The sequence below is a fragment of the Dermacentor albipictus genome, chromosome 7 (assembly GCF_038994185.2).
Source record: "Dermacentor albipictus isolate Rhodes 1998 colony chromosome 7, USDA_Dalb.pri_finalv2, whole genome shotgun sequence".
In the NCBI taxonomy this organism is placed as follows: domain Eukaryota; kingdom Metazoa; phylum Arthropoda; class Arachnida; order Ixodida; family Ixodidae; genus Dermacentor; species Dermacentor albipictus.
Window position 1 is genome coordinate 35,201,958 of NC_091827.1, and position 22,422 is coordinate 35,224,379.

The following is a 22,422-nucleotide window of genomic DNA, read 5'->3' on the forward strand; positions in this document are numbered from 1 at the left end:
ACATTTCAAATCGTCGCCATGCGGCCTCGTCATTCACGTTGCAGCAGCAAGAGTGATGATTTCATTTGACGAACGTATTTGTGGAGCAAGGGCAGGAGTGCGACCTCAGAACGGGTACTTTGTGTGTAATACGAATGTAAAGTTTGATTAGAATTATCCTTGACTGGCGATTATAAATGCGGGAAATTAGTCGACTGTCTCGATTTGGATAGCTTCCAGCGTGCAGAGAAAGTATTCACAATGGGGAGTCCGTATCGGGGAGGCAAACTCGAGCTTCGGAGGGACAAATGTTAGGAACGCTAATTTGCTGCAGTTATACTGGGAAGTAGGTACAAGTTGCGACTAATGCACCATGGTGATTTTGAAGCAATGGCGCGCAGAGGTTGTGATATGTGAGGCCCAGTAAAGGTTTGGTGGGAGATCAACGCCTAGATACTTGTTTATCGAAGCTCGAGACACTGGATACATATCTATATAATAGCTAAAATTTGAGCTGAAGTTTTTACGTGTGAAGGACATTACCTTGCATTTAGATCAGTGTCATTGGCAAGGTGTTACTCCAGTAGCTCATGCGTTGAAGGTCATCTCGAAGAGTCCGGTGGTCTCCAGGGCTCTGTTCAAGGTGATGGTCTTCAAGGGGGGCTATTGTCTATTATACAATGTGAATTTTTGCTGATGATTGCACATTATGCAATCGCCGGCGAAAATTGACGTGCAGGTCGAGGTGTTAGTGGACATGTCGTTGATGTAAATTATGGAAAGAGAAACGACCTTCGTACGCTGCCGTGTGGTACACCGGTGGTGGCGTATAAGGGTTGATGCAAAATTGTTAACTGTGAATTGCTGACGATAAGTTAGGAAGTTACGCATTTAAGATAGCTTTAAACAGTCTAATTACCGGGCGGATAATTAGAACTTGCCGAAAGCTTCAGAAAAGTTAAGAAACGTGCAATTTATTTGAAGTTCATAGTCTATGGCGAAAATGCACGTCAGTAGTATATGTAAGGTGCGATGACTACGCGGATTACTCAGGATTTCTTTTACCACATAGGCATGTATTGTAACATGACTCGGCGTAGTAGTTTGAACAGTAATAAATGAAAATGAGATTAACTTTGCAAGCGAGGGAGCAAGAGGACTGATTCTAACGCAGAATTCGAAGCCCGTCATCCAAGGAGAAGGAAGCTTCGGTGTACTAAAAAATAAAGTATATAAATAAATCTTCGGATGACAGAGAGTTGGGCTAGGTGGCACAGATTCATGCCAAAAAATAAAAGAAATAAGTTAGACCCGCAGACATGGGCACAAGAAGAGGGAAAACAAGGAACACAAACAACACACTGGGATCAGTCTGCTACTCTCTCGTTCGTGACAGCAGGATCAAGAAATTTAGCGCTGCAGCGCGTGTCGCTGCGAAGCCGCTTCGCGCTGACGAAATTCGCCAGCGGACGCAGCACGAAGAAGTGGGCGAGGATCGAGGGAAGTCTCCCCTCTCCCTCGCTTTTCCCTGCGGTATATGTGGCAGCGATTGCGCGCATCTTGCCGTGCAGGTGGATGCCAAGGCTCTCGCCGCGTCAAGGGGGATCTCCCAGCAGCCACCACGGGCGATACGCTTGTGTATTAAAAAGAAAGAACACGTATACGCGATACGAGTGAAAGATGCGTGCCGGGTGTTCCCGCGAGTACCCCGGCCGGTGGAAGTCCAAAGACAACACAGTAGAGATAAGCAGTTCGTTGCTTCCGCAACGTCACTGTCCAACCCCGGTGAACGTCAGAAATCGTCCAGTAATCATTGGTGCACTCGCAGCGCCCGCCGACGTTGCAACGCGGGGACACTAAGGTCGGCGCTCTCGGTGAAAGAGGAGGAAAATAAAGACCGGATAGCTGCGCGTGCTAGATGCGCAAGCAGCAGGGCACGCGCAATGTGGTTCTAGAAGCCCGCTACCCGCTGGCCCTCTCGTTCTGGCGCTCCGTTGCGGTTGCACCTCGGTTCGCGACAGTGGTGACCCGGGAGAACGCGCATTTCACCGAGACACGGTGCCGTGGCTAACTGGCCAGAACCGCAGTTCAATCCACCACTACGCCCCGTTCCGGCCTCCCACTATACGTCGACGCATGACTCGCACAGTTTCAGGCGGGTCTGGAGCTTAACGACGTCGGCATTCAGGAGTTCAAGTACGAGGTATTCCTCGACGCGTCCTCTCACTTGATCTCAAACTCTGCCTCAGCGTTCCGTCGCCTGGCACGCGCCCCTACACGACGAGCTGCAGCAGGCCGCGCTAAACTTCCACGGCGCTACGTATACAAGACCTTGTTCCTGAGGTTGACCGCGCGGTACGGGACTCATCTCTGCCAACACCCTCACCACCAGCACCAAGCGCGTCTCTGACTGCACCCGTATGCCAGCGACAACAGGACAACCTTCCTTCGTACACACCTGCCACGATACCGTCTCGTTGACCAACATGTGCGCTATAGCGCGCAGCCCCGGCCTCAAGGTCTCACCAGGAGTCTCTTTTGTCCAGGTAAGCGCACAATGTTCTCGTTAAGGGTATCGGCACGTCAATTCAACCAGCCACTTCGTCGCTGTTCTCGCTACCAAACATGGCACGTGGTCATATCGCCGCGACCCAACGCCGGATCTTGTACCGCACGCCGTCGGGTCTGTTTCAAACAGCGTCGGACGTGCCAACCGGCCCCGGGCGCGACCAGCCTTCCGTGCACCGGTCCGTCCACGCCGTCCGCCGAGCCAGCCGTCGAGTCGGCGTCCGCGCTCCGCTCCTTGCCGACGCCGCTGCGACCGCGACAGTTGTCACCACCGCAGACAGACACAAGCAGCGATCTTCTCGAGCCCCCGACATCAGATAAGCCATACCTCCAGAGTGCTGCAGTTACGCTGCATCCCCCGTTAGTCGCTGTCACCGAAACGACCAGACATTCCTACTAGCCCTGGCCCCACTCTGCACAGTGAGTTCGTTCAGTGGCGTAGCAACAGGGGGGGCCGGGGGGCCATGGGCCCTAGGTGCAAGGGGCCAGAGGGGGGGAGTGTCATCTACGTCTGAAGACACCCCTCTTTCCGCCGGCTACACCGGCGGGGGGGGGGGGGAGGAGGGTGACAGAAGACCTATGGGCCCCGGGTGCCAGACGACCTAGCTACGCCACTGAGTTCGTTGCTCCTTCACGATGCGCCCTGTCGTCGGCTGCGCAGGATCGTTCTCGCCTCCGGGCGGGGCGCGCCACGTCCACCTTCAACACACGCGTCGTGGACCGTGTAGCTAGCTGTTCGACTGAATTGCTCGTGCGCGCACCCTTACACGCCGCGCAACGGTGCGGTCAGTGATGTGCCGCCGACACAGCTCGAGAAAGCACCGTACAGGAAAAGCAATTCGACAAGAGGGGACACTATAGGCGAAAACTGGCAACAGGAAATACGTCACGCTGGTATTATGCCGCTGTTAGCTGCCGCGAGCATGAAAAAACAATGGCAAATGAAGTTAACAGACATCTTTTTTTATTGTTTCCCGCTAAAACTAAAAAGCTTTACGTATATATGAACTTCTACTTTGAGACTTGCTCTTCTTGCGTAACCTAGCGACAAGTTAACGGCATGCTGCAGATGCACGGGTCATGCGCCTGACACGCCGCGGAAGTGAGCGAGGCCTGCTGCGCATGTGAAGTTCTCCCATTCGTTGACCCGTCTCTTTCTTTTTTGGACGTAGCCTGATTTGTTGGGATCCCGGCGTATTCTTGCGTTCGTTCTGCGCTTCGACACGCCACCACTGCACTATTGCAATACGGCAAGGTGAGACATTTTGTTTGACAGTCTGCGACGCATTTCAAGCAATTCAGGCCTACTTGACGGAGCCCAGACTTGTGACGCAGTTAGCGAAACGCAGCTCGGCCGTGGTGACGAAGTTAGTTTGACGCGTGCTCAATCTTAGTGGGACAAGCTTGTGGCGGTGTTTATGGCCCCGCAACAAGCTATACCTTCCTTCGGTATGCTCGCGCTTGTCGAAAAGGCGACGAGCGATCGCCAAGGGTGATAGCACGGGAGTGTGTTGCTTGCGCCAGCGCAACGCGCTAAAGATAACGACGAGGAGCTCAAAAGCCAGGAACTTGTAACTCGAAATTTCCGTTTTCTGAACGACTGAAAACACGCTTTGCACAAACGCATTTGTCTTGTGTAAGAGTGCAAGGCATTCTGCGAGCGTCTAGCATGGTCTGGCTAAATGAGGGTGTGTATAGCAGCAGCCCGCCGCCCCCAACCAGCCGCCAGCCGCTATCAGAAAATTCAGAAAGCGTTCGCAAAGGACTCTTCACTTTCAGTGAGTGAGTGAGTGAGTGAGTGAGTGAAAAACTTTATTAGCTCTAGATTCGCTGGGTCTTCTGCGGTCTTCAGATGGCTTCGTCCATCTTTGAAAAAGAATTTTGCAGACACTTAAGACTGCTTACGTGCGGGAATGCGAAAGCATGCATTGTGCCGTCGGCAGACCTCTGAACGCCATGAACGCGCTCATGACGTGACGCCACCTCATCCCCATTGGCTGTGGCGTCACGTGCCAAATGACGCGCGCACTCGGCCACGCCTTTAGTCGACCAGATGACTGCGAGGTGACGCGTGCAATGACGCATGCACGAGGCACACCTTGAGTGAGCCAGAACTGTGGAGCCATCGGGGCGTCGGGGAAGCGGGATCGTATCGCACTCCCGCGTTCGATTCCCGCTCACACGGAAACTTACCAGTTTTGCTTTTCGTAGCCATTAATTCACTTTGTTTAGGGGACCTGCCAAAGAAATCGGACGTTAATTCGACCATATTTTAAAATGTCATTACTATTTGCGCCTTGGCCACTTTTGATACCATCTTTCGCTCACGCCGACTACGAGGGATTTTCACTCAATGGGTCAGTGCTTTAGCATTAAAAACGATAGCACTCAATGATCCCTGACTGCTTCTCGCGCTTCCTGGCAACTGTAGCTTACGTAACCTAACGCTACGCACGGAGGCGAGCTTTCTGATAAAAACGCGGCCTCAATTCCGTGGGCGCCAATCCCGGAGGTTGTGCACAGCAGCGCCAGAAATTATAAAATTTTCAGGTTTGTGTTATTGTTTCGTACTTTTAATACTTAAGTATGAGAAGGTTTAAGATAAAAGGCGTGCGCTGTCGGTCTTTCGTTTCACGACATTTGTTTCTGGGCTGTGATTCTTAAAATTCCAAGGGATAACTTTGACAAGAGTGTGAGACAAGTGTGAGCCATATTAGTGATAGAATGGTGTGGCAATATAACCCGCATATACCGCATGCCATACAGCAAGGCGTGGTGTATAGATATACCTAAAGATATACGGAAATTTTCGCTCACTGACAACTCCGCCGACGCCGCGGATCTTCTGCGACACAGGCACCTTAACGCTATCGCGTTGAAAACAGCTGCACAAATGCGAAGGCTTGCGCCGCGTCACGGAACATCGCACAGCGACTATAAACAGCAACGAACAATTCTGAATTCATAAACGAAGGAGATCACGGCAGCTGGTATGCAATGATTACGTCAGGCAAAATAATGTGCTTCAGTGAAAAAAAAAATTGTTTATACGCCTGTGCTGGTCTCCGTATTTATTTTACCGACAATAGCTTGCCGATACCCCGGTTTTGCGGTCGGCAACCGGTATTTCTCTGCCGATAGAATGAGGCGAGTATAGAGCCGCAGGTGGGAGGAAAGGGCTGCCACAGAGGCGGAACCAGCCGGCAGAAAGCAGGTCGCCGTAGGAGAAGGCGCCGTTTCTCCGAACCTCGATGGTTGGCTGGAGAGGCGCTGACGTAACGGCAGAGTTGACGTCACGTCAGGCAAACGCAACGTTCCCAGAAGTGGTTCAGACAGTTTGACGCTGGGAATCCTTTGTCTGTGTGTGTGTGTTTACAAATACAGGTAGGTAGGACATTACGGGAAGAACAAGAGCTTGGTGGCGTAATCGACGTCTCCGTCTCAAAGGGGACGCTCATAGTATCCATCCATCCATCCATCCATCCATCCATCCATCCATCCATCCATCCATCCATCCATCCATCCATCCATCCATCCATCCATCCATCCATCCAATTTGTTGAGCCTTGTGGTTTGGCGAACGAAACAGTGGCCAAGCGTGACTGCTGCTATGACTGTGGCAGAATATGAGCAGAAGCTGAAAAGGCGACGCGAGGCTAAGTGTCAGTGCTGTTCCTTCGCTGCCGCAACCGCGAAGGAACATGAGTGAGTGCAATGTCGAGGCTCGATTTCAAAGTGCGAACGCCACGACTATGAAGGAACTCAAAGTGACGCTGCGTCAACGACTTTCGCGGATAATTGAGCTTATTCATGAAGCTATATCACTTACGCTGACACTCATATTCGATGGTTCCTTCATAATTTCTGTCAAAGTGAAATGAATCCGCGGGAGGTGTCGGCAAACTCCCCATAAGAAGTATAAGCGATAAGTCAAGCAGACGCAACAGGATATGTAGTGTTGGAATCCCACCGATGGCACCGGCTGTTGGAATCTCAGCGCTGCCACCAGCTGTTTGAACCTCAGTGCTGACACCCGTTATTGCAATCAGACCGCTGGCGCCCGTTGTTGCAAATGGGTCGCAAGCCCCAAGGGTAGCGTTGGCCTGGCGGCCTGGGGCACACTGGAAGCATCCGAAGGTCCCGGCAAAGCATGAGTCGACTGCTAACAGAACAACTTGTTTATTCTAGCATCGCAAAAGAGCGGCCGGTCAGGTCGACCGAAGTGGAGAGACGGGAGAGCACACTTCTCGACGGAAGAATTCGGAGCCTCTTTCTCGGCGTCCGGGAGCAGCTGCTTTTATACTCTTGGCGTCGCGGGCAAGAAGGAAGGTCACGGGTGACACCACGTGACAGCGAGGCACGGACGGACTGAGAGACATGTAGAGACGAGTGTAGTGACGCATCAGCCGGGCCGGCGCCGGTCAGTCCTCCTCGCTTCACACTTGGGGAGCTCCTCTCCCCGGCTGCCGCGGTTTGACAAGCGTGGGTACACACACACACGCGCACACACAGACACGTGGCACTGAACATGCCGGGACGCGCTCGGCGGGGATGCGTCGCGGCCGCTCCGAACGGGCCAAAATGTCCGCCGCTTTGAATGAAGCCCCGGCGTCCGTTGCATTCGCGCAGGCTACACCGCGCGTCGTAGGCGAAACGTAACAGTAGTTACATTGGTAGGAACAGACGAAGTACTGCAACGCAACGTCGCTTCCGTCGACCTTGTTGCTTGGTCGCTGTGACGAGATGGGTTGCCGTCCTATACCGGGAAGAAGCTCTTTCGCGTGCCTTGAAGAACAGCTGCTATACGTGCGCAGAACGCATATGATTGCAGCTAGCGCAATGAATGCTCTTCGACGGACGCAAATTCAAAATAATAAAAAGAATACTGGTTCTTATTTCTCCAGTCGAGCGACTGTAATGCGATAGCATTATCAGGATCGGCGCGCCCAACCTCCGGGATCGTCCCGCATAAGCATCGCAACCCTTGCGATGTCACGCATGAAACGCTGGCATCAGGGTGCGCCCACACCAGCCATTTACTTTGCCTCAGGGATCGGCGCACTTTAGCGTCGACGCCAACGACGAAGGCCGGTGAGGGCCCCGTTAAAGGCCGTCGAGTTAAGCTTTTCAGTCTTAGCACAACATATCTTTCCTATGCGACTAAATCACTAAGGGCAGGCGTGGTACATGACAAATGCGCTTTTATTAGAGTTCACGAGAACAACAATGAGAACGAATGACTCGTAATAGCGTCGCTCACTAGTGTTTACCATTACACACTCCGAGGCTCCCTTCTCCCTTCATTGGCTGCAGTTGCGCAAGTGCTGGTTCGACGAACGCTTCTTCAACTCCGGGCATCTCGTCTCGCATCATCTCGTTTTCCAATTGTTCCTCGCCCCCTCCCTGATCCCGTTTCCAGCGATGTCTTACTAGCAGAGAGGTTCTGTTGCGCTCCGGAGGGAGTTGGAATGCAACACGTTTCGGCGTTGGCGGCCGGCCGAGTGCGCTTTGCCGCAGGCTCGACAGATGGCGCCACGTCACTTCACGCGGCTGGAGGGGCGCTCTTCGTCGCGTAGCGACGAGGTAAAAGCTGCGCTGCAAGAATCGCTCCAATTCTGGCTTGCTCCCACAGCCCGCAGCGTATGGGGAAAGGGGCCGACGTGTCTCTTTGTGAGGAGAGGGGAACGGGTAAGGACGATGAGATTTGGGGAGCTTTTCAGAGCAAACTTGGAGCGTTTATTAAAAAGTTGCTACTAATCGTGGGCCGCGGTTAAGCTGCATCTCAGTTACGGCGTGCCGTAGCTATAATAAAGTAGCTGCAAGAAAACTCAGACGCCTTGCTCGATCACCTTCAGGGAGAGAAGTCAGTTTGCGAGGCGGCTTGCCCATCCTCCTCGTAATCAGCAATCACACGCACACACACGCACACGCACACCTACACAGACGCAGCTTATCACAGGGAGACTTTAAGTACTGACTATCGTTAAAAAACAACTAAGGTTTGATTTTTTTTGTATGACTTTGCACAACCGTGGTAGGCTGCATTCGACATTTATCTTAACAGTGGTTAACGTAATCGTGTAACGCGCGTACAATAAATATTACAACCGACGTCTATCGAAAATGTTTGCTTACGGCTAAGCGGCTGTGGAGTCGCGCTGGTAAGCACGAGGTCGCGGGATCAAATCCCGGCCACGGCGGCCGCATTACGATGGGGGAAAATGCAAAAAAAAAGAATAACGCCATTGTCCCGTGCATTCGGGGCAACTTAATGATCCCCAGGTGGTCCAAATTAATCAGGAGTCCTTCGCTCCCAATCGGATCGGGGTTTGGGCACATAAATCGCCAGAATTTAACTTTAATTTAAAAAAAAAAACGTTTGCGTTCAAGGTCACTTTCCTGGCGAGTACTAGGGATTATTGGGAGGAGTTCGGTGATCAGTAGGTGGCGCCCTGCCTGCCTTCGTGGTAGCCTACACGTTCATCTGTCCTCCATGCCGTCACGTTCTTGTCACACAACCCCCTAAGTGTCCTAGCAACCAGAGTTCTTCAATTTTACCGCTTACGATCGAAAATGTCGGGTTCACACTCCAGGCATGCTCGGGTACCTCTTCTTTATTTTTATTTTTTTGTTGTTTCTTTATGAGTAAAGGCATCATACGCAGCCTTATTGCTCTACGACATCAGCAAACTTTACTCTGCGCCATGACCTCACAATGACGTCAGCGATATTTACGATATTTACGAAATGAAATATTTAGTCGGGCATTTCGAGACCAACTTTAGTATGAAAATATATTGTTGCCCAACCTTCAGACTTGCGACTTCGTCCTTGACACTTGGACCTTCCTCATGCACACTTGCGTCGTCTTTCGCACTAATTGTCTTGCGCGTGCGGCACTCCCTCGTGCGCGTGCGCATTCACGTGTGCGCGAAGCGTGTCATTAACACCCGTGTGCTCACAACAGATCCTCGACTCGAAGTTCTCCTGGCTCTCTTTTCATTGAGTTGAGCACAGTGCAGCCCCTCAACTCAAGAAGACAACATGTCTCACAAAAAAATTGCCGTGGAGTGTGAATAAAGCGCAGCGACAACTTCTGTCGAGGCACGGTGCTGCTGTTTTCTTTTAGTCGAGGTAATGTGTGAATTCGCGGGTGCTAGTTGGAATCGGTTGGCGCAGAGCAGGGGTAATGAGATATCGCAGGGAGAGGCCTTCGTCCTGCAATGGACATAAAGCAGAATGATGATGATGATGATGATGATGATGAATGTGTGAACAGAGGAACATTCAGAATACGTGATTTAATGTCTGCGACTTCGAAAACTTACGTGTCGGTTCTCCTTTAAGTGCGACTCAAAACAGCACCGGCTGATCGAGTTATAAGGACGACGACACTATGACGATGACTTAGATAACGACGATGGCGACGGCACGACTAAGGGGGCTTGACGAACGACGACGCCACGACGAAATCCCAGATACCTTGCCTCCGAGATCTCTTACGGCGCCGCCAGCGCCACCCAATCTCGGAGGGCCTGCGGAGGTGGCGCTCTGGATCTTGGCGTCCCTGCCTCTGCGTCACTCGCGGCAAGTGGTACAGGGCGGCGTTCAGGGCGACGAGTCACTTATACCAAGAACGGAGCTTTCGTAAACGAGAGACTGACAAAGATATGAGAATATCGTTCACTTACACCGCAAATATATGACGTGCGAACGTAAGACCTTATAACTGGCGTACTGATGCACTGATAATAAGTTGAGCTGCATTTCAACTTTCAAAAAAAAATGCAGCTCGGAAATTTTCGCAGCATTCTTGTAAATAATTAACTAGTGGGACCTCGAAACAGTACCTTGTCGGTGCCATACAAGGTTGGTGCCATATTTGCGGTAATGTGGCGCTCCCTCGCATCGGTCTTCCAAATGAGGGAATGTGAGGGTAAAAAAGCACTTGCAATACTTGACACATCCGAGAAAACAACATAACATTTCCCGAGCTTGCTCATGCAATTTCGGTTTCACATGTGCTACGTGTACGAATGTACGCGACCAACGTAGCGCTGTATTGTTTTAATGGCTGCGAAGCGTGCTGACATTCCATTGTTTCTCGGGACCCGCGTCCCGTCGGCTTTTGACCTGACCTGTAGATCTCTTGCAGTGTGGGAAACTTAGCGAGAAAGTTGCTAAATAAAGCGAGCTTTTAGCCACTTCAACGATAAATGTGTATCTTTTTGGAGTCTTAGCGACTTTTGTTGGTCACATAAATAGCCGGGAAATTTCCCTGGCAAGATTCCTCAACGGACTTTGGCAAAGTTCAGTGTCCCCATTTTTTCCCCAAGGCAGATATATATATATATATGCGCCTCCATTTGTCGCTGCTTCAAACGATCTACGGAAGAAATTACGTGTTAGTGGACCACCTGGTAGAATCGAAGCTGCTTTTTTAGCCAAAGACCAAACTTGATATCTCGTACACCATTTCTGAAAATCCGGGGTTTAATTTCACATATCTTCTTTTTCACATTCCGCCCGTTGGCTCGCATTCCCAGGAGGTAGGGCAGTTATATAGCTTAAAAAGTAATGAGAAAGACATCTAGGAACAATTAAAACCAAAAATAAATACAGTATTTTCAACAAGTCTTCAACGTATCATCAACGTATCACTTAGTGACCTCAATAAAAATATGGAGCGTATTGGGCCGTGACTAGGCGACTCGTCCCTCTCTCCCACCCCCTTAATAAAAAGTTTCCTACACTGATGTCTTGCGACCAGCTTGAACAAACCATTTGGAACTTGTGCCACCATTCGCATACTTTCGTGTAGCTGTCTTTGTTTCGATATTGTTGTACTCTGAAGTGACTCCCGCGTGTCCTCGAGGACCTCACCACGCGTGTAGCGTCAGAGTTTACCTTTTCTTTGAGTTTGGAAAGAATAGCGTAAATGAAGCGCTGACTGAGGATTAACGTGAGAGATGCGCTAACTTCAAGAAATGGTTCAATTCGAAACAGGGCACAAGCATGTGTAAACGCGTAAATGACGCTCGAGTAGAAATGTACATATTTCATTCTAGAACTGGTATTGAACGCGATAAGTACATACTTAAGCCCGATATTTATCTTTACGTCTAGATCATGTGAACAAGGTAAGAGAAATAAAATGCAAAACCGAAATGCTAAGAATGTCTTTCTTCCCCAGGAGGATTTCGCACTGGAACAGGTTACCGCAGGACTCTGTAACAATTCTGTGTAATGGTGCATTTTTTTCTTCCTTGTTATAACATGTTCTGATGATGAATGAAGTTGTGCTCTCAGGACCAATGCTGTCTAACGATGTATCTTTCTTTTTCCTCATTAATATAACATATTGCGTTATTGACTGAAGTTGTGTTTTTTAGGATGTAGATGTTGTGCCGTGAATTATTTTGCATTCATTATGAAATGACTTGTACTGTTTGTTGAATATACTACTTGATCTCCTCCGCCCCCCCCCCCCCCCCCTGTAATGCCACACTGGCATTGTGAGTTCTGTAATAAATAGATAAATGCCACGAGCAATCTAGCAACAATAAAAAACGATAACCCGTCCTTTTCTTTTTTCTTCGCAGAGATACGGAAGGGGTGCTCACGTCCTGAGCACCCAGACTATCAATTTCTGCTGATTAAATTGTCAAATCGAGTTCATTCTCAGTTGCTCAGCCCCTTAAATTATCGATTACCTTCTTCCTTTTCTTTTACGATTCGCGAGAGCGAATTATGGAATGCGAGTGTTGTGGATGTTACCGCAAATGTTCTTTTTTTCTCGTCCATGCAAGATGTACGCCGTATAGTTGAATGTGCAAGTGATAACTGTGCCTTTTGTTCCCATATTACTTTCAATTTTTCGTTATTGTTTCAACCACCGTACAATAATGCGCAACCGGGCGATGTAAGTTCCCGCATAAATTTAAAAAAAAAATACAATCATCCTCATTTCGTGTTTCTTTCTTTTTGCGCTCCCTTCTTTCTCTTCTCCTTCTCCCATCCCCCAGTGTAGGGTAGCCAACCAGACTATTGACTGGTTAACATCCCTACCTTCCTGTATTCTTCTCTCTCTCTCTCTTGCTCTGTTTCCTTCGCACTATGTCGCAGCAACAATGCAGAATCCGTTCTCCCTTTTCGAGTTGAGTTTGAAGATTAATCAGCCCCGGTCGCATCCTTCTCGAACCCGCCGTGGTTGCTCAGTGGCTATGGTGTTGGGCTGCTGAGCACGAGGTCGCGGGATCGAATCCCGGCCACGGCGGCCGCATTTCGATGGGGGCGAAATGCGAAAACACCCGTGTGCTTAGATTTAGGTGCACGTTAAAGAACCCCAGGTGGTCAAAATTTCCCGAGTCCCCCACTACGGCGTGCCTCATAATCAGAAAGTGGTTTCGGCACGTAAAACCCCAAATATTATTATTATCCTTCTCGGCCTGCCAGAGCGGTGCCACGTCTTCGCGGCTAATGCTACACAGCGTCCTTGTGTGAAGAAGCGAAGGCACAGCTGATTTCCCGGAGAATGCACTGCTGTAACATTTCAGGCGTTACACGCGTAAGGGCAGCCGCGTCGCGACACGAATGGCGTGATCGATGACGACTATACTGTGCGTGTGAAACATAGTCTCCACGAGCTCCTTACGGTGCAACCGCGGTGCACACGTGCTGATCCGACTGCAGCTGTTCGAAAGGGACTTCGAGGAATTCCACGTCACGGCGTGCTGTAAGGCCGCGCGTGTCATCGGAAGAGGAGACATGGTTTTCGCTGAACCGGGCGTCGCGCGCTATTACTCACTAGCGTTCTACAGTTCTGGAGTCCATAGGTTTTAATGTATGTATGTATGTATGTATGTATGTATGTATGTATGTATGTATGTATGTATGTATGTATGTATGTATGTATGTATGTATGTATGTATGTATGTATGTATGTATGTATGTATGTATGTATGTATGTATGTATGTATGTATGTATGTATGTATGTATGTATGTATGTATGTATGTATGTATGTATGTATGTATGTATGTATGTATGTATGTATGTATGTATGTATGTCGTCACGAGAACGTGAACGCCTGCGGCAAAAAGGACGTTCCACGTCCGCCGCCAAGGTCTGTGATTGGTGGCGCTCGCTAACACTTCCAGGGTTCTAATAGGACACATAAATACCCAAGAAAGTGGATGGGGAAACAGCGCCGCGGTAGCTCAATTGGTAGAGCATGGCCCGCGAAATGCGAAGGTTGTGGGTTCGGTTCCCACCTGCGGAAAGTTGTTTTTTTCATCCACTTTATATCTCCAATAATTTATCGTTTCTTTATTTTCATTTATTAAGCACAAGTAATTTCGCCTATGTTGTCCTTGGTGTCAGTGTATGTTGGCTTCTTATGATATGACTAATAAAAATGGGGCCCCTCTACTACCCCCTTTCTTCTCGTTTATATATATATATATATATATATATATATATATATATATATATATATATATATATGTGTGTGTGTGTGTGTGTGTGTGCGTGTGTGTGTGTGTGTGTGTGCAGTTGAAACTCGATTTAACGAAGTGATGACCACGTTCGAATTACTATCTCGTTAAATCGGGAAGTTTGTAAAATCGAGTAAGGAATTTTTTTTTGCCGTCCTTGGGAAGCTAAAATTCTAACGTAGCGACACGCGATAGATACCGCGGCATCGTATTTGCCGCTAATCCTGACATCTGCTGCGTAAACCATGAAATAACGGAAGCAACAACCGCGCCGGCGGTGTTTAGTCTCCAGTTCCGTGCACGGACGCGGCGTGCAGCTTCGTCCAAATAAAGCTAAGACCGTGACTAGAGCGCCTAGATGTTTTAACGCGTTGGCTTAAGAGCGTACGCTCGAAGAAAAAACCCGTCTGTGTCAAAATTAGAAGGAAATCACAGCTTTTTTACACATTTGTTTCATGATCGAAAGATTACGTTAAATCGAGTTTGGCCAAGGAGGCTTCGTTAATTCGGGTTGATGACAACATTTAAGCCTATTGGTACCTGTCGGGAAAAGGAAATTATATCGTTCGATGGGGAACTGCGTTAATCGAGTTTCGTTAAATACTTCGATCTTAGCCAAAAGGCCGAGAAGCAATCGGGTTTTAACTGTAGCTATGCGCTGATTCTACACTCAAAAGGAACCTCCTTCATTCATTTTCGTTCATCCTCCGTACTACTTTTCCCCTTCCCTCGTACAGAGTAGTCAATCAATGCGTTTGGACAGCTTCCCAGTCTTTAATCATATGATTTCACCCATTCGAACTTAAAGGGACACTAAAGCGAAACAATAAATCAGTTTAGACTAATGAAGCATTGTTTGAGAACCCTGCAGGCAGTCATTTAAAAATATAGTTTGATTATTAGATGGGGAAATGAAGGTCAAAGTATCAGTATTTGAATTTCGCGCCGAAATCCCAGCGCCGGTACGTCAGCGGGACGTCAGGGATACCAAAGTATGTTTTCGCATTTGGGCCGTGTTGGCTGAAATTAAGGTTCCCGAAACTTGCCATGTTTAATATTTGGTTCCTTTAGAACACAATGTAGTCAATCTGTACCGCTATGTATAATTAGTAGGCCCTAGAAGATGCCATCAAAATCCAAGACGTCACAGCCCCCAGGTGTGATAACTTAAGTAGGCGTCGCCACCCGCATTTCGTTCTGGCGCTTTTTCTGGCTTACCAGACGTCTTATCGCTGTAAGAGTGGTGTTTTTGCTGTTGTAGAATGGTAATTTACTGATGGGCAGAAAAAATCATTTTTCACTTTAGTGTCCCTTTAAAGGTACACTAAAGTGGTTCACAAGAGCGTGAGGGACAGGTCCCGATGTGCTTAGGCAAATTTGGGCCCTCTCTCATTTGCTCAACATTTCTTTAACGCACTCATTAACACAGCGCCCGGTCTGTCCTATACAGGAACGATCGCACGGGAGGGAAATCTCGTGCACAACCCCTTCAGCACACTTCGTGAAAGGTCGCCCATGTTTGGTCCCACATTATGTTTGTGTTCTTTGTTCTTTTCTTTTTGCAGTTTGAGAGCAAAGGCTTCCAAGCTTCCTTGGGGCTGAAAACATAAGCGGCACGCCGTGTCTGTTCGCTACCTTCTTCAGATAGTGGGCCACCTTGTGCACATACGGCTAGGCCACCGGTCTCATCTCTTGCCGAGGGGCCTGTGCTACAGCTCTCATCGCCTTTCTCTTCATTTTTTGTGAAAGGTTTTCGGCTACTCCTGTTACGAGCGAAACGGAAGCCAGCTGAAGCCAGCCTAGCCAATTGATTGTCAAAACTCAATGCCATCTTGTGAACACACGACTTCCTGAGCGCGGACTCAAGGCAGAGTGACGCAATTCCTCTCCACAAATTTTGAATGCGCCGAGTCATATGGCAGAAGACGTTTCTTTCCAGGTGGAGCATAGCACGAACAGACATGATCCTTACTGAACTCAATGCTAAGATCTCGCGCAATCTCTTGTTCTTGTCTCGTTTCTTTGCTAACCGAGCCTCTTGGCCCGATGAAAGTGATTTCTTTTCTGTATTGTAGAAAGATAATTTATCATGCCATTCGGCTTGTTTTTTCTCTGTACTAGCACAGTACTTGAGATGCACCGGCTTGAGAGGCCGCTTACGCTGTCCCTATATGCATCGTCCCACGTGCGCTCAGTGGTCCCTCTCTTCCTTTTTCTATTCCACCTTTCCATTACCCACAGTCTAGGATAGCAAATCGGACGGTCGTCCGGTTGACCTCCGTGCCCTTCCTCCATTTGCTTTCTCTCTTTACCGTCACTTTATTCTCTCTTATGCACAGTCCAACTTGTTTAATATTACCTGCCACGTTTGCTTGTTATTTCAGAGTAGAACAGATTTGTCATGCAAACCGCCTACACACTACGACGATTCTTTTATTGCGATAGCAGTTATATGGACACTTCAAGCGCGCTACCGCAGCCGGCGTCGCCGTCACCATGAGGTTCTGCATAAAGTCCAAGGGCGATAACACCGTCGCCGCGCGCCCTACGCTCTATGTGCGAGTGAAGGCGCGCGTGGGGAGGCGACGATCGTGGCTCAATCGCACCCGCGCGAAATAAAGCCCCTTAAACTTCGTAAAGTAGTGCAACGCTTTGAAGAATGCCGCCTCCTCCTCGCGCGCTTTTGACGAGGCCGACGCCGCGTCGCTATTGGCCTAATAGCATCACGTGGGCCCTCGCGCCGTGCACCAGCGCCATTTTTGCTCGAGAAGCGTCTACGGAGTGGCGAGGAGCGCATGTTGGCGCCGTTGCTACGCTCGAGCAGTGTAGGCGGCGCCACGGTCGAGGAGGGAGCGTGAAAGAGAGGAGAAACGAGGAGGAGTGAAGGCGGAGGAGGAGAATGTCGCTACTTTACCAAGTTTAAGGGGCTTTAGCGCGAAATAGAAGAAAGCGGGCGGCAAGCACACCGTCTCTCGTCGTGTGGGAGACACTCAACGTTGCGAGGCACCGGGGAGGAGGGAAGAGAGAGAGGTGGGCGAAGTAAAGCACCGTAAACTTCGTAAAGTAGTGCCACGCTTTGAAGAATGCCGCCTCCTCCTCGCGCGCTATTGCCGAGGCCGACGCCGCGTAGCTATTGGCCTAATTGCATCACGTGGGTCCTCGCGCCGTGCATCAGCGCCATTCTTGCTCGAGAAGCGTCAACGGAGTGGCGAGGCGGGCATGTTGGCGCCGTTGCTACGCTCGAGCAGTGTAGGCGGCGCCACGGTCGAGGAGGGAGCGTGAAAGAGAGGAGAAACGAGGAGGAGTGAAGGCGGAGGAGGATAGTGTCACTACTTTACGAAGTTTAAGGGGCTTTAGGGCGACGTTCTTCTCCGGCTGCAATTGCGCATGTGGCGGTTGCGCGCGGTCGCCCGGCCGTATCTCGAGAGCGATCTGCTTTGGGGGCAGAGTCTAGGGGCGTCGGCGGTGCGCAGATTTTTGTGTGCTGTGTGTTTTCGGCACTCACTTTTCGTTGAAGCGATAGGCGGCACGAATGTCACTTCGCTCGCTGCTGCTGCCGCGTTTCCTCGCGCCAGAGATTTGACGGCGAGTTTCCGTGGTCTTCGAGTCAGATGTGTTCATGCTTTCTTGTGCGAGGGGACACCATGCTTGTTGATTTGGTTTGTGTGCCTATGTTTACAATTTACCATGCTTAGTTCCTTAGCTGTCCACTAATTTGCTATCGCAATCGATGCTTCTGCTTTCGGAAGGAACTGCGACGTTTTTATTGAGGCATTAAACTGTCCGTTATTGCTTCAGCGTTCCTGCTCTAGTATACTCTATTATGTAATGATTTACTTTCCTGTGCATGCTGCATTGTTCCCTAGTTTCTTTTTTGCTCGCTACAATAACTTATCTTACGAGTGTTGTTTGCAACAATGTAATTTTGTATTCCCGCTTTTTATGTGAAGCCCGAGTTGGCTTTGAGAGGCTAAATAAATAAATAAATAAATAAATAAATCTCTTTCTCTAGAGTCAAGGCTCTTCTCTAGACAAATACTGAGACAAAGTAGATTAGATTATTTCACTCCAGGAATTTGAACAGCGTACATGCAACCTTTCATTCTTAGGTCATCACGGGCTATAGCATTACATGGCGTGCGGCGATGAACGCGCCCCCTTCCGGTTTTAGAAACGGACGAAAGAACCAAAGGAATCTGTTCTTTTTTAATTCGAGGAAGGATCCGAAGAAATTAATTCGGTTATTAAAGGAACCCTGGCCTTGAAGGCGCGTGGTTGTTCCAGTAAGCATATACTGACCGCCGCATTCCCAAATGATCCTCTACTTGAAGCTCTCCGTTCGCTCCAAGCACGCACTTGATTGTAACGCCAAGCATAGGCGGTTGGAGATGACGCTACGCTTGTCAAGAATTACCGTGGCGCGTCAATGAAGCGTAGGGACCACTTCTGCCGAGGAGCGGCGCTGCTGTCCCCTTTCTCGAGTCGAGATAGGAGTGTTGAGCAGCGGGGCGTTATAGAAAGCGGCGGTCAGGCGGCGTTTATTGTTTGGTTGCGTAATTCCGCAGATAACACAGAGTTGGTAACCAGCGCATCTGCTGAGGTTGTACACAGACGGCGATATACGTGTTCGTCGACTCGATTTACTATGTACTCTGCTCTCTCTTGAGCCGTGTTTGGCGATGGCGTCGTTTCCGTGAAACGGAATTAGTAGACAGTTTTAGTTACACGTACGTAGAGGCTTTGCGTACGTAGAGCTTCTACGTGTGAGCAGTGCGCATGCGTAGAACGTAGCGGGCGCGCGCGCGTCTCACGGACGTACGTGAGATTCAATTATTTGCGTGCGTTTCTTGCGCACGTAGACAGCTTCACGCGAGAGTTCCGCAAGATCACGAACAAGCGATAGCGGGCTGCGCCCGCGCAGACGGCTGGCATCGAAACACGGCGACAGGATTGAATTGGCTACCGCCGTGTTCACATTTCCCGATAGATGGAGCTACGGGGTCCCTCTTGGCGTTCGTCGCGTACGTGTAGCTAAAAGCGTTTCAGACGGCGTGCACGTAAGGTACGTAGACTTTTCACGTTTGCGTACGTGAAGCCTCTACGTACGTGTAACTAAAACTGTCTAGTGTGTGGGATGCCTCGAGGAAAAAAAAATGCAACTGCGGTATGGCCCAAACCTCCAAACACGTGCTCGGCAGAGCAACCATTCGCAGGATTTTAGATTTTTACCCAAGTTTGCTAGCACACGTATTTAATGGGGATACGTTGAACGAAGAGACAACAGAGTGTATACTCCCAACACCCCGTCGTTGATCCGGCGAGCCGGTGATCGCGACTTAATCTCGCGCATGCAATGGAGGAAAGTGGGGAGGAAACACGCCGTCTACCGTCGCTCACAAAGATCCGGGTGCGGGGCGGGGAGGGAGGGGGGCACGTTCCAATCCATCCGGGCGGCTGCGCGCGCCCGTCCGGGACGCTATATTTTGAAAGCCACCTGCGACGGGCACAAAGTCCGCCATGCGCTACGTTTTCGCGGCTTAGTTCGCCTTTATGCGAGAGGAACGCGAGAAGGTCAATTCGCTCGCTGCTGCTGCCGCGCGCTTCCTCACCTAAGCGTTTTCACAGCGAGTTTCCGCGGTCATCGGGTTGGATGTGTTCCTATTTGCATGTGCGTGCGTGACGCCATGCTTGTAATTTACTTAGCATGGCTATGTTTACAAGCTTATACGGCCGGTAAAACCCTACTTTGTGTAACTGTTCTCTTATTTGCTATCGCACTCGGTGCTTCGCTTTTCGAGCGAAACGGCGAGATTTATTCATATAGAACGAGCTCGGGGAAATCATTCGCATATGTGCTTCTGAATGAAATATGTACCCTTCAACGAACAGCAGCAGCAATCCGTCCAAGAATAAGAAAGAAAACTGCATAACATAAAAACGTTTAATATCTGACACTTGAGTGTATCGTTGAATACAAGGACTACAGATAACACCTTGCCAGTGCACAACTGCGTTACTGTGCGTTCATTGTGTTCCTAATGGTAAACGCATGAATGTAACTACATAATACTACATGACACCTCAAGGGGTATACGCATAACAGCTAATAATAAATAGATAAATAAATAAAGAAGTCGTAGTTTCATCCGAAAGGCGAAGCATCGATTACGATAGCACATTAGTGGACAGCTATGCGAAGTAAGGATAGTAGTTTCATTGGACATAAAAACTTGGAAACATAGGCACATTGGCTAAATCAACAAGCATGATGTCACGTTCACAAACAAACTTCACACATCTGACTCGACCACCGTGGAAACTCACTGTCGAAACGCTGGCGTGAAGTAACGCGGCAGCAGCAGCGAGCGAAGTGACACTCGTGCTTTCTATCGCTTCCGCGAAATCTGAGCACCGAGGACACACAGCACGCACAAAGCTACGAGCCGCGAACGCACCTATACTCCGTTCCATACATAGCAGTCACCGTTGTGGAAGCTAGATAGACTTCTGGCAGTGGCTTCGTTCGCACTTGCGTGTAGTCGATGTCCTTTGGTTGCAATTGTGCGGAACTATTTTTTATATACGCTCTATATTGAACGAAACACGTTTTAACCCTCAGAAACAAATGCACTGTAGTATAAGGCTGATAATGCGTTCAGATCATTTTTCTTGTTCTTTTCGCGTTTTTCATTTGCAACCCATCGAGAGGAGCCTCACGTGCATGCTCACGCGAGCGAACGCTGTTCTCATGCAGAGTAGCATGGACGGAACGCGCGGAGTGGTAATTTTTCTTGGCCGAACTTCTTGCGTAGCTTCCACAGCGTTGACTGCTACGTATGGAACGGAGTACACACTCTGCCGCCAACGCAGACAACTGTCAACTTACGGCCACATGCGCAGTCGCAGCCGGAGTAGAACGCCGCTCCTCTCTCTCTCCCCTCTCGCCGGTGCCTCGCAACGTTAAGGGCACATTCACACCGGCGACTTGAGGAGGTCGCGCGACCGTTTGCGACTCGCAATCAAAAAGCGACCGAAGGCGACTGGTGTTCACACCGGCAAGCCCAGCTGAGCGCGACCCGCAAGTCGCAATCCCGGAAATTATCGTTCTCAGTGAGAACTCTCGGAATCTACGTGGAATTTGAATGCGACGCCGGAGGAGGCCGGATGCAGACACACTGAAAGATCACTTCCGGCGCGCCGCTGATTGGTTTATCAGTTTTGCGACCACGGTCGCGCGACTGAAAAATCGCGCAGAGAGCGACTCGCCCAAAATGGTCGCTTTTCGAGAAAGGCGACCGTTTGCGACCATTTGCGACTGGTCACAAAGCGACCAACTTGGTCGCGCGACCTCCTCAAGTCGCCGGTGTGAATGTGCCCTAAGTGCCTCGCGTGCGACGGGAGAAGGCGCACTTTTGCCTGCTTCCGTCTCTCGCGCAGGCGAGGTTGAGCCGCGATCGTCGTCTCCACTCGCACGCCGGAAGTTCGCACAAATGTGTTTACTTGTTGAGCTGCGTCACAACAACGAAACTGCGCAGCCAAAACGTCACTCGTGTTCAGACAGCCAGTTGTAGCGTTGATGTACTAACTCCACGGATGCTCGAGGTCCGGAAGTCGCCTGCGCGACAAAAGCGCCGACGAGCTGTCCGCGCACGATCCGTGAACTTCGCGATTGTACGTTTGTTTGGCCACCATTCCTGTCTTTCTGCATTCCCGCTTTGACGCCTCCGATTGATGAACTTTCACGAAAATATCCCAGCCTTCAGGCCTGTTACTCGTGACTTCATCGGGAACGTGCGTGAAACATGTTGATACGCGTCGGCTTCGCCAAACTACATCGGCACGTACGTCACAGAATCAACTGACGCTCCTCGAAATTTACGAAATGGCGTACGAAACCTGTTGTTCCGAGCAGCTCACTCGAACGTATACACTGCGCAAAGAAAAGAATTAATAAATACGAGACGAGCTACAGAAGTCGCGCGGCAAACAAAAGGTCGCGTAGCCGCAGGCAGATGGTTTTGCGGCAGACTCGTCGGCGCGGCCGGCCGGCAGCCCGCGTCCTCCCCGCAAGCCTTGCGCACTCGCCCGTCCGCTCAGGAGCCCCCCCATGTGACGCTCCACGAGCAGGGCGCACGGCTGCCGCTCGCCCACCCACCAACGTTGTGGAACGAGAGCGAAAGAGGGAGAGAGAGATGGTGGCGAGAGAGAGCGACGCGCGCAGAAATTCCGCTCGCCAGAGAACGCGTGCGCTCCAGGCAACGGGGAGAGAGAGGCGGTCGTACACGCACGAACGCACGCGGGCGCGCAAAGGCTGCAGCAAGCGAACAGAACCGCCAGAAGAGCCAGAACCAAGAGAAAACGAAGCTCCCAAAAGGGGAGC

The 22,422-nt window shown here is 50.0% G+C and overlaps 1 long non-coding RNA gene across 1 annotated transcript in view; it reads left to right on the plus strand.

The window, feature by feature from the left end:
- Positions 1-1,613: 1,613 nt before the first annotated feature.
- LOC139047374 (uncharacterized) overlaps positions 1,614-22,422 on the plus strand; it is a 36,165-nt gene continuing 15,356 nt past the window's right edge. The window contains exon 1 of the long non-coding RNA XR_011507132.1: positions 1,614-2,525. This is a non-coding gene — a long non-coding RNA (uncharacterized lncRNA). The remainder of the gene's footprint in view (positions 2,526-22,422) is intronic.